General features: G+C 35.2%; 1 protein-coding gene across 10 annotated transcripts in view; it reads right to left on the bottom strand.

Moving 5' to 3' along the window:
- The window catches only part of DMD (dystrophin), a 2,843,071-nt gene that overhangs the window by 2,104,034 nt on the left and 727,944 nt on the right, over window positions 1-11,093 (bottom strand). The gene's annotated exons all lie outside the window — the stretch shown is intronic.

Raw genomic sequence — 11,093 nt, 5'->3', positions numbered from 1 at the left:
GTTTTTAAAAGAAACTGCCAAAATATTCTCCTGAGGATCTGTACCATTTTACATACCTGTCAGCAATCTGAGTGATCCAGTTTCTCCATATCTTCCTTGGCATTTACTGGTATCATTATATATATATATATATATATATATATATATATATATATATATATATATATATATAGTATTATATACATTATATTCATTTTTGTCATAAACAGGTAGAGATCTATCATGGCAGTCTTAATTTGAATTGGCTGAATAGTTAATAACAGTGAACTACTTTTTCTTCATTCTTATTTGCCATCTGAATATACTTTTCAGTGAAATGTCTATCCATACCTTTTGCTCATTTTCCAACCGGGTGCTTTGTTTTGGTTTTTTTTTATATTCAATATACACTTTATTTTATTTATTTTTTTAATGGGGAAACTAATTTTATTAATCGCTAAAAATCATTCATTCAACAAAGCTAAAAAGTAAAATAAACATTGAAATTTGAAATCTTAAGCAAATTGTGGAAGCATAAAAAATACTCCAATTTACGCATTTTCAGGCAAACATAACATGGTCTTTTAGTGCTTTTTTTTTTTTTGCTTTCTAATCTATGCACCTTTGGGATTTAATTTTTTTATTTTTAATTTTTTTTAACATCTTTATTGGGGTATAATTGCTTTACAATAGTGTGTTAGTTTCTGCTTTATAACAAAGTGAATCAGTTATACATATACATATGTTCCCATATCTCTTCCCTCTTGCGTCTCCCTCCCTCCCACCCCCCCATCCCACCCCTCCAGGCGGTCACAAAGCACCGAGCTGATCTCCCTGTGCTATGTGGCTGCTTCCCACTAGCTATCTACCTTACGTTTGGTAGTGTATGTATGTCCATGCCTCTCTCTCGCTTTGTCACAGCTTACCCACTTTGATTGTAACTGCTGAGTTTTTAGCATTTTTTTATATACTCTAGATACGAGTCCTTTGTTAGATATGTGGTTTGCAAGTGTACTCTCCCAGTCTGTAGCTCGTCTTTTCATTTTCTTAATAGGGTAATTCCAAAGCAAAAGTTTTAAATTTTTATAAAGTTCAATTTATTAAACTTTTTCTTGTATGGTGCTTTTGGTGTCATGCCAAAGAACTCTTCACCAAGCCTTAATTCATGAAGATTTTCTCCTACTTTTTTAATCATTTTACATTTAAATCTAGAATTAATTTTATTTTAAAAAAATATTTATTTATTTTGGCCACGCTACTTGGCTTGTGGGATCTTAGTTCCCTGACCAGGGATTGAACCTGGGCCCATGGCAGTGGAAGTGCAGAGTCCTAACCACTGGACCACCAGGGAATTCCCTAGAATTAATTTAGAGTTCATTTTTGTACACGGTGTAAGGTTTTCTTTTTTCTTTCTTTTTTTTTTTTTTTTTTTGCAGTACGTGGGCCTCTCACTGCTGTGGCCTCTCCCGTTGCGGAGCACAGGCTCCGGACGCGCAGGCTCAGCGGCCATGGCTCACGGGCCCAGCAGCTCCGCGTCATGTGGGATCTTCCCGGACCGGGGCACGAACCCGTGTCCCCTGCATCGGCAGGCGGACTCTCAACCACTGCGCCACCAGGGAAGCCCTCTTTTTTCTTTTTTGGCTTACAGATTAACAGTTGCCTCAATGCCATTTGTGGAAAGACTACCTTTCCATTGAATAACTTTTATACCTTTGTCAAAAACCAGCTGGGCACATTTGTGTGGATCTATTTCTGGGATTGCAACTCTGTCCTATTGATTTATGTGTCTATCCCTCTGCCAATACCATACTGCCTTAATTACTGTAGCTGCAATAATATGCCTAAGCATTAGGTAGGGTTATTCCTCCCACTACATTATTCTTTTTCAAAATTATTTTACACATTCTAGGTCCTGTGTTTTAACATAAAAATTTTAGACAAATAGGTCTACAGATCAGACAACAAAATATCTTTCTGGATTTCGATAGGGATTGCATTAAATAGATCAATTTGGAGAACTGACATTCTTACCATGTTGAGGCTTCTAATCCATTAACACAGTACATATTTCCAATATTTAGGTCACCTTTATTTTGTCATACTGTGCTTTCTAAAAGTGCTTTGTATTGTGATCATATTGTTCCTTCATATGCCTATAATAATATCACTATCTATTATGCATGTGATTGCACAAAGAAAGGGAAAAGAACAGAGGTTCCCAAACTACCATTCTGAAAAATAAACACATTAAAATACAGAACTTTAGTTTTATAAAAGTGCAAAGCACCCATTTCTGGGCATGTGTCCAGACAAAACTATAATTCAAAAAGATGCATGCACCCCTAGGTTCATAGCAGCACTATTCACAGTAGCCAAGACATGCAAACAACCTAAATGTCCATCAACAGATGAATGGATAAAGAAGATGTGGTACATACATACAGTGGAATACTACTCAGCCATAAAAATTAATGAAATAATGCCATTTGCAGCAACATGGATGCAACTAGAGATTATCACAGTAAGTCAGAAAGACAAATACCATATGATATCACTTATATGTGGAATCTAAAATATGACACAAATGAATCCATATATGAAACAGAATCATGGATACAGAAAACAGACTGGTGGTTGCCAAGGGGGAGAGGATTGGGGGTAGGCATGGAGTCGGAGGTTGGGTTAGCAGATGTAAGCTTTTACATATAGAAAAGATAAACAACAAGGTCCTACTGTATAGCACAGAGAACTATATTCAATATCCTATAATAAGCCACAATGGAAAAGAATGTAAAAAAAAAAGAATATATATATGTATATATATGTGTGTGTGTGTGTGTGTGTGTGTGTGTATAGCTGAATCACTTTGCTGTACAGCAGAAATTAACACAACATTGTAAACAATTTTAAAAAAAGAAAAAATGAAAAGCATATTTTTATTACATTGAAGGCTTACATTAGCATGTTTTTAAATTACTTTCTTTAGCCTACAGTTGTAAAATACATGCAGTAAAATGAAAACCAGTCCTTGCTTCTATTCTAATACTAACCAGTAATCCCTATATCATAAAATGGGTGAAGTATTACTTAGAAAGAACTGATTAGGGTAAACTTAAAAGTAAATAAGGAGTGTATTCTTAAGAAATTGAAAACCTTAATGGCAGCATTATATATATATATATTTTTAACATTTTTATTGGAGTATAATTGCTTTACAATGGTGTGTTAGTTTCTGCTGTATAACAAAGTGAATCAGTTATACATATACATATGTTCCCATATCTCTTCCCTCTTGCATCTCCCTCCCTCCCACCTTCCCTATCCCACCCTTCTAGCTGGTCACAAAGCACCGAGCTGATCTCCCTGTGCTAAGCGACTGCTTCCCACTAGCTATGTATTTTACATTTGGTAGTGTATATATGTCCATATATACACTACCACTCTCTCACTTCGTCCCAGCTTACCCTTCCCCCTCCCCGTGTCCTCAAGTCCATTCTCTAGTAGGTCTGCGTCTTTATTCCCGTCTTGCCCCTAGGTTCTTCGTGACCTTTTTTTTTTTTTTAGACTCCATATATATGTGTTAGCATACGGTATTTGTTTTTCTCTTTCTAACTTACTTCACTCTGTATGACACTCTCTAGGTGCATCCAACTCACTACAAATAACTCAATTTCGTTTCTTTTTATGGCTGATTAATATTCCATCGTATATATGTGCCACATCGTCTTGATCCATTCATCTGTCAATGGACACTTAGGTTGCAGCATTTTATATTAACTGGGATGGGCCTGAGTCATTTTCCCCACTTATACTGTACAATTATTTAACAATTTTAAGAACTATGACTAACAGAGCTTCAAAGGATAAATAAGCTGGGAAGAAACAGGCATGATAACTAAGATTTTATATAAAGTTCACAAATTTATTGATTTGGGAAAAATCATTTCCGGGCCATTTCCCTTCTCCACAATGATCTATATTGGTTGAGATGTTATATTGGGTTGGCCAAAAGGTTCGTTCAGTTTTTTCCGTAAGATGGCTCTAGTAGCACTTAGGTGTCTTTAACTTCATTTGAAAAAATTTTGTTAGATTCTATTGTGACAGCCGTCATGTCAGGGTACATTTAAAAAAACTTATCAAAATTGGTGATATTACATTTTAAATTTTGATTTGTAGTAGTTCACTTCTTGTGTATAGAAGTACAATTAATTTTTTTATGTGCATCTTGTATACTGAGACCTTGCTGAACTAATTATTTCTACGAGTAATTTTGTGGAATCCCTGGGATGTTTTACATTGCCCATCATAATATCTGCAAATAGGGAAAATTTTAACTTGTCCATCCTGGTTTTTATGCTTTTATTTACTTTTCTTACATTTTTGTGCTGTCTAGAACTTCCAATACTACAAAGAGTAGCAGGGCTGAAAGCAAATATCTTTGCCTTCATCCTGCTATTAGGAAAAAGGAATTAAAATCTTTCACCATTATTATGATGTTGGCTAGAGAATTTTCTAGATGTTCTTTATCAAGTTGAAGTCCTCTATTCCTAGTTTTCTGAGAGATTTTTTTAACATGATTGGGTGTTGAATTTTGTCTAACCTTTGTTTTTGGCATCAATTGATAAGATCATGTTATTATTCTTTTTTAGCTAGTTAATTTACCAAAATTTAAATGTTTGTCTCTATGTCTATGAAGGTTATTCATCTGTAGTTTTCTTCTTTTGTACCATGTTTGTCTGGTTTTGGAATCAGATTACCTCTTGTCTCATAAAACATGTTTGTAAGTATTGCCTCCTCTTCTATTTTCCGGACACTGACAGTTCTTTTCTTTAATCACATGAAAGATGTCATGCCATTTCCTTTTGAATTCTATGGCTTCTCATAAGAAATTCTGTCATTTGATTTTTTTTTTGTACCTATAAAGTGTCCTTTCTCTTTCACTGCTTTCAAGGTTTTTTCTTTTTTCTTTTTTTTCCTTTATCATTAGTTTTCAGAAGATTGACTATGACAGGTGCAGGCAGGGATCTCTTTGAGATTATCTCTTTGGGTTTTTCAGCTTCTTGAATCTGTAGGGTTTTGCCTTTTGCCAAATTAGGTTATTTTTAAGCCATTATTTCTTCAAGTACTTGTTCAGCAACACTTTTTTTTCTCTCCTTTCAGGACTCTGAGACATGCATCATAGATATTTTATTATAATCCCACAAGGTCGGTGAGGATCTGTTCATTTTTTGTCAGTCTATTTTCGTTCTTGTTCAGACTGGGTGATTTCTATTGTTCTAGCTTCCTGTTCACAGATTTGGCCCTCTGCCCCCTCCAATCTGCTATTAAGACCATCAACTGAATTTTATTTTGATTACTCTATTTTTCAGTTCTAAAATTTCATTTTGTTCTATATGTCTTCTATTTCTTGCTGAGACTTTCTATTTTTTGTTTGTTCCAAGCAAGTTTGTAATTGCTTATTGAACCATTTTTTTATAATGGCTGTTTTAATATCCTTGGCAGATAATTTGATCACCTATGTCATTTCAGCGTAGGTGACTGTTGATTGTCTTTTTTCATTCAAGTTGAGTTTTTTTTTCCTTGGTTTGATGAATGATTTTAAATGGAAGCCTGGACATTTAGGGTATTATGTTGTCAGACTCTAGACCTTATTTAAACCTTCAGTTTTAGCTAGCCTTTCCTGGCAATGCTTTGTTGGAAGATGGGAAGGGGGTTGCTCCCTTGCTACTACTAGGTAGGGTTGGAAGTCCAGGTTCCCCATTCAACCTATGTTGATACCTGAGATTATTTCTCTGTGTGTGTGTCTGCAAATTATACTGCCTTGACATTATTTTAATTTCCATTAAAATAGTAAATGGATATCTGGAGGCTTCTGGATTCATTTTTAAATATTCAAAGTTTTTTCCACTGGACAAAAAAGAGCTACAACTTGCAAAACTCAAAGCATATCTTAACTGATATTTCCATAGACGATGAACTGTATGACACTTGCAAAATGATTTGATTTTAGAACTTGGTACTATATAGCAGTGCTTTCTATAGAGTCAAGACAGAAGACATTTACTTACTTATTAAATACATGTAAAACTAAGTTATCTGTGTTGTAAAAATAATGCATGCCTAACTCATATATTGATTCTCAATCATTTTAGGAGGTAAATGTGTAGGAACTAATGAAGGTGTTTTAAGATTTCTGAATAAAAGAAAGTTATTATGAGTACAAAGAAATTAAACACATTGATGTCAGCAAGCTGAGGATCAGTATGAAGATTTCATGGTTGCATCTCTTATACTATATTAGTCAAGGTCCTGGCATGAAACAGGTAGAAACAAAAGCATGAGCAGAAAACAATTTGTTGAAATAGCCGTGGAGAGAGGTATAAGCAGGATGATGAGACCAAATAAAGGATGGTGAGTCATCCAGGTGATAGTAAAAGCGGGAAGTTCCTTCCACCTCCAGTTCTGATGGGTCAAAGTGAGGGAATAATGTTGTCAGAATAGTAGTAGAGACACACAGTCAGTCACCAGCAGGACTTTAGTGAGGCACATGGAAAAGGAAAAACAAATACCTTAAAATCTTTTTCCACGTGCCCTCTGATATCCTGGTGTCACACAATTGGCTGATAGAGTGCAAGAGGCTTTGATGATGAAGAGCTAAGCTTCCCAGGGCAAAGAGTAGGGCAGAGAACGTCATAAAGTGGAGTGGGTCCACTGATACAAGTAAAGAATGATCAACACATGGGCTCAGCCCACCTTGTAAGTCTTGGAAGGATACTCAGTACTAATATGATACCCTAGTGGAAAATATGATAAGGGATGAATTGACCCTTTGAAAACTAGCCCTTGCCTTCATTTTTCAACTCTGCATTACACCTCTCTGAATTGCACTAAAGTGATCTCATGTACTTTTCTACCAATGCATCTCAAATTACTTCAGAAGTTCACCATAAACGTTCTCCTTGCATGGTGCTTCGCTACTTTGCTGCATGTATAATAAATAAGCTGGATATATGTTGAATGTGTGAATTACCTGCTGGAATGCAAACTCCATCAGAACAGGAGTTATGAACTGTTTCATTCCTGTTGCCTATCATTTTGCGATGTATATATCATTGCCTCTGCTTGCAATTTCCTTATCTTTGATCCTTTATCTTTGTATTGTATGCTGCCTTATCCTTCTGGGCTTTCTTTAAGTTTACTTCCTCTATAAAGATACTTTGAGCTTCCCCTTAGCCCCATTTGTAGCTGGGTCTAATGATATGAATGCACCTTCCTACTCAACTGTCAACTTCTTGAATGTTAAGGACTGGTTTCTATTTATGTTGATATCAGTTCTCAGAAGTGTATTGAGTACAATAGGAGCTCAATGATATCACTTGGAAAAAAAAAAAGGAAAAAGGTACAAGGGAAGAAGAGAGGAATGTGCATTGCAGATAATTACAATACTCAAAATAAATACTGAATTCTTTGAGGGTGGAAAACCAAATCTGTTTTCAAGTATATGTTAGAAGAGATTCTGAATCTTGTCGCTGTGGAATGACCATAGTATCAAATACTCATTTAAAGCAATGGCATTGAGCTGCAGAATAGATATGCATTTATTTTTCATACATTTATTAGGGACTTCCCTGGTGGCACAGTGCTTAAGAATCTGCCTGCCAATGCGGGGGACACAGGTTCGATCCCTGGTCCGGGAAGATCCCACATGCCATGGAGCAACTAAGCCCGCGAGCCACAACTACTGAAGCCCATGCACCCTAGAGCCCAAGTGCCACAACTACTGAGCCCACATGCTGCAACTACTGAAGTCTACGTGCTCTAGGGCCCGTGTGCCGCAAGTACTGAGCCCATGTGCTGCAACTACTGAAGCCTGCGTGCCTAGAGCCCATGCTCCTTAAAAAGAGAAGCCACCACAACGAGAAGACTGTGCACTGCAACGAAGAGTAGCCCCCGCAAAAAAAAAAAAAAAAAAAAAGAGTAGCCCCCGCTCGCCGCAACTAGAGAAAGCCAGTGCGCAGCAACGAAGACCCAAAAGCAGCCAAAGGAAGAAAAAAAAACATTTGTTAGAGCCAGATTTTCAACATTAAGGATATAAGGTAATAACTCCTGGTCCCTGCCTTCAAGGGGATTATGCTTGAAGTGTATTACAAGAAAATTTTACATTTTAATCTACTTGTTAATTAAGGAACTCAAATAAGTTTGATGACACCTGTCTGAGAGAGGTACCTAAGAGAGGGAGCAGATTTTAAAGATAACACCAGATTTACTGCCTACCATAAAAGATTGTCATGTATGTTAAATAAAGCAATGCATTTAAAAAGTCATTTTCAATTGTATACATTAGAAAAGAGAGAAAATTTCAAATCAATAATCTAAGCTCTCACTCCAAGAATCTAGAAATTGAAGAGCAACATAAATCTAAAAGTAGCAGAAAGAAGGAAATAATAAAGATCAGAAATCAGTGAAATTGGCAACAGAAAAATAGAGAAAATCAATGAAACAAAGGGCTCATTCTTCAAAAAGATCAATATAATTAACAAAGTGCTAACAAGAGTGACCCCCCCCAAAAAAAACACCCCGAGGACACACAGGTTACCAATGTTAAGAATGAAACAGGGGATCTCATTACAGACTTGATAGACATAGAAAAGATAATAAGGGAATACTATAGGTAATTATTCACACAAATATTCGACACTTTGGATGAAATGGACCAATTCCTCACAAAACACAAACTACTGCAAGTCACCCAATAAGAAATAGATAATTTGAATTGTCCTATTACTAATAATGAAACGGAGTTCATAATTTTAAAACCTCAGAAAAATAAATCTTCATGTCCAGATGGTTTCACTGGAAAATTTTACCAAACTTTTAAAGAAGGATTAACACCACTTCTACACAATCTCTTCCAGAAAATGGAAGAGAACACAACAATTCTAATACATTTAATGAGTCCAGCAATAGCCTGATACCCAAATCAGAAAAAGATAGCATGAAAAACCAACAACAAAAACAACAAACTACAGACCAATATTGCTTATGAATATCAAAGCAGAATTACTTAACAAAATACCAGCACCTAAAATTCAGCAAATATATAAAATCATGTAGTGTTTGTTCCAGGGGTGTACAGCTGGTTTGATATTCAAAAATCATTATTGTAATCCACTGTGTTAACATGTTAAAGAAAAAAATCACATGATCTTATCAATGGATGCACTACAATCATTTGACTAATTTCAATACCGATACCTGAAATAAACTCTGAAAAACAGAAACATAGGGGAACTTCCTCAACTTATTTATCAACACTTATATAAACCCTTCGGCTAAGTTTGTACTTAGTTTAAGTATTAAATGCTTTTTCCCTAGTACTGTGAACTACTCTCACCCATCTTATTGAACATAATGCTTCAAGTTCTAACCAGTGCAATGAAGCAAGGCAATGAAATGAGTCCATACAAATAGGAAAAAAGACATTAAACTGTCGTTTACATACAGATGGGATGAAAATGAAAATTGCAAGCAATCTACAAAAAAAAAAATCTCCTAGAACTAATAAGTGAGTTTATCAAGGTATCAGGATACAAGAATAAACAAACAAAAATCAATTGTATTTCTACGTACTAGCAATGAACCCCTAGGTTCATTGTGGACACTGAAATTAAAAATATACTACTCTTTTCTATCTCAGCAAAAATCAAAGTAGCTGTTCATCTAACAAAACATGTCCTTGACAATAACAAAATGCTGTAGAAATAAATCAAAGAACATCTAAATAAATGGAGAAACGTACTGTGTACATGGATTGGGAGACTCAGCATAGTAATGTCAGTTTTACTCAAATTGATGTACAGATTTAACATAATTCAAATTAAAATCCTAGCAAAGTTTCTTGTTGTTGATGATATAGACAACTTTACATGGAAAGGCAATGGAACTAGAATAATTAAAATAATGTTGAAAAAGAAGAATAAAGTAGGAAGAACAAGCCTATCAGATTTTAAGACTTAACATATACAGCTATAATAATTAAGATAGTGTGGTACTGGTGGTAGGATAGACACACAGATCAATGGAACAGAATAAAGAACCACACAAATATGGCCAACTGATTTAGACAAAGATCTGAAAACAATTCAGCTGAGCAAAGATAGACTTTTCAACAAACAGTGCTAGAACACTAGAACACTTAAGTCTCATACCTTATACAAAAGCAGCTACTAATGGATGATGAATTTAGATTTAAAACATAAAACTCTAAGTATTTTAGAAAAAATACATAGAAAAAATCTTAGGATCTAAGGCTAGGAAGAGTTTTTGGATTTTACACTTAAAAGCATCGGCCCAAAAACGGAAAAACTGATAAGTTAGACTTCAACAAAAATTTTAATGTTTGCTCTTAAGGAGATAAAAAGAGAAGCTAAGGAAAAAAATATCTGAAAGCCACATATCCAACCAATGATTAGTATCTACAATCCATAAAAAAACTCATAAAACTCAAAAGTAAAGAACAAACAACAATAATAAAAAACTCCAAAAACTTATTAGAAAATGGTACTGTGGAAAATAGCTTGATAGCTTTGTAAAAACACTAAACATGCAAATGTCATACAATCCAGGAATTTCACTCCAGGGCATTAATTCCAGAGAAATGAAAATTCTTATTCACACAAAAACTTGTACATGAGCGTTCTTTGCAGATGTATTTGTAGTGCACAGAACCTGGAAACAACTCACTGAGATATCCTTCAACAGGTGAAAGGCTAAACAAACTGTGGTACATCTATCCAATGGAATACTACTCAGAAATAAAAAGAACAACCATGATATACAATAACCTGGAAGACTCTCCAGATAATCTTGCTGAGCGAAAAAGCCAATCCTAAATGGTTACATATTGTATAAATCCATGTATATAACATTCTAGAGATGACAAAATTATCCAGATGGATATCAGACTAGTGGCTTCCAGGGGTTAGGAAGTAGGTGGGGGCAGGAGGGAAGGGGATCTGGCCAAAAAAAAGGTAACATGGGGGTTCCTTGTTGTGATGGAGATATATTCTGTACCTTGATTGTTCTGTCAATATCCTGGTTGTGATATTGTACTA

The sequence above is a fragment of the Stenella coeruleoalba genome, assembly GCF_951394435.1.
Source record: "Stenella coeruleoalba genome assembly, chromosome: X".
In the NCBI taxonomy this organism is placed as follows: domain Eukaryota; kingdom Metazoa; phylum Chordata; class Mammalia; order Artiodactyla; family Delphinidae; genus Stenella; species Stenella coeruleoalba.
The sequence above is the reverse complement of the archived record's forward strand: the minus strand, read 5'-3'. Positions and strand labels throughout refer to the sequence as shown.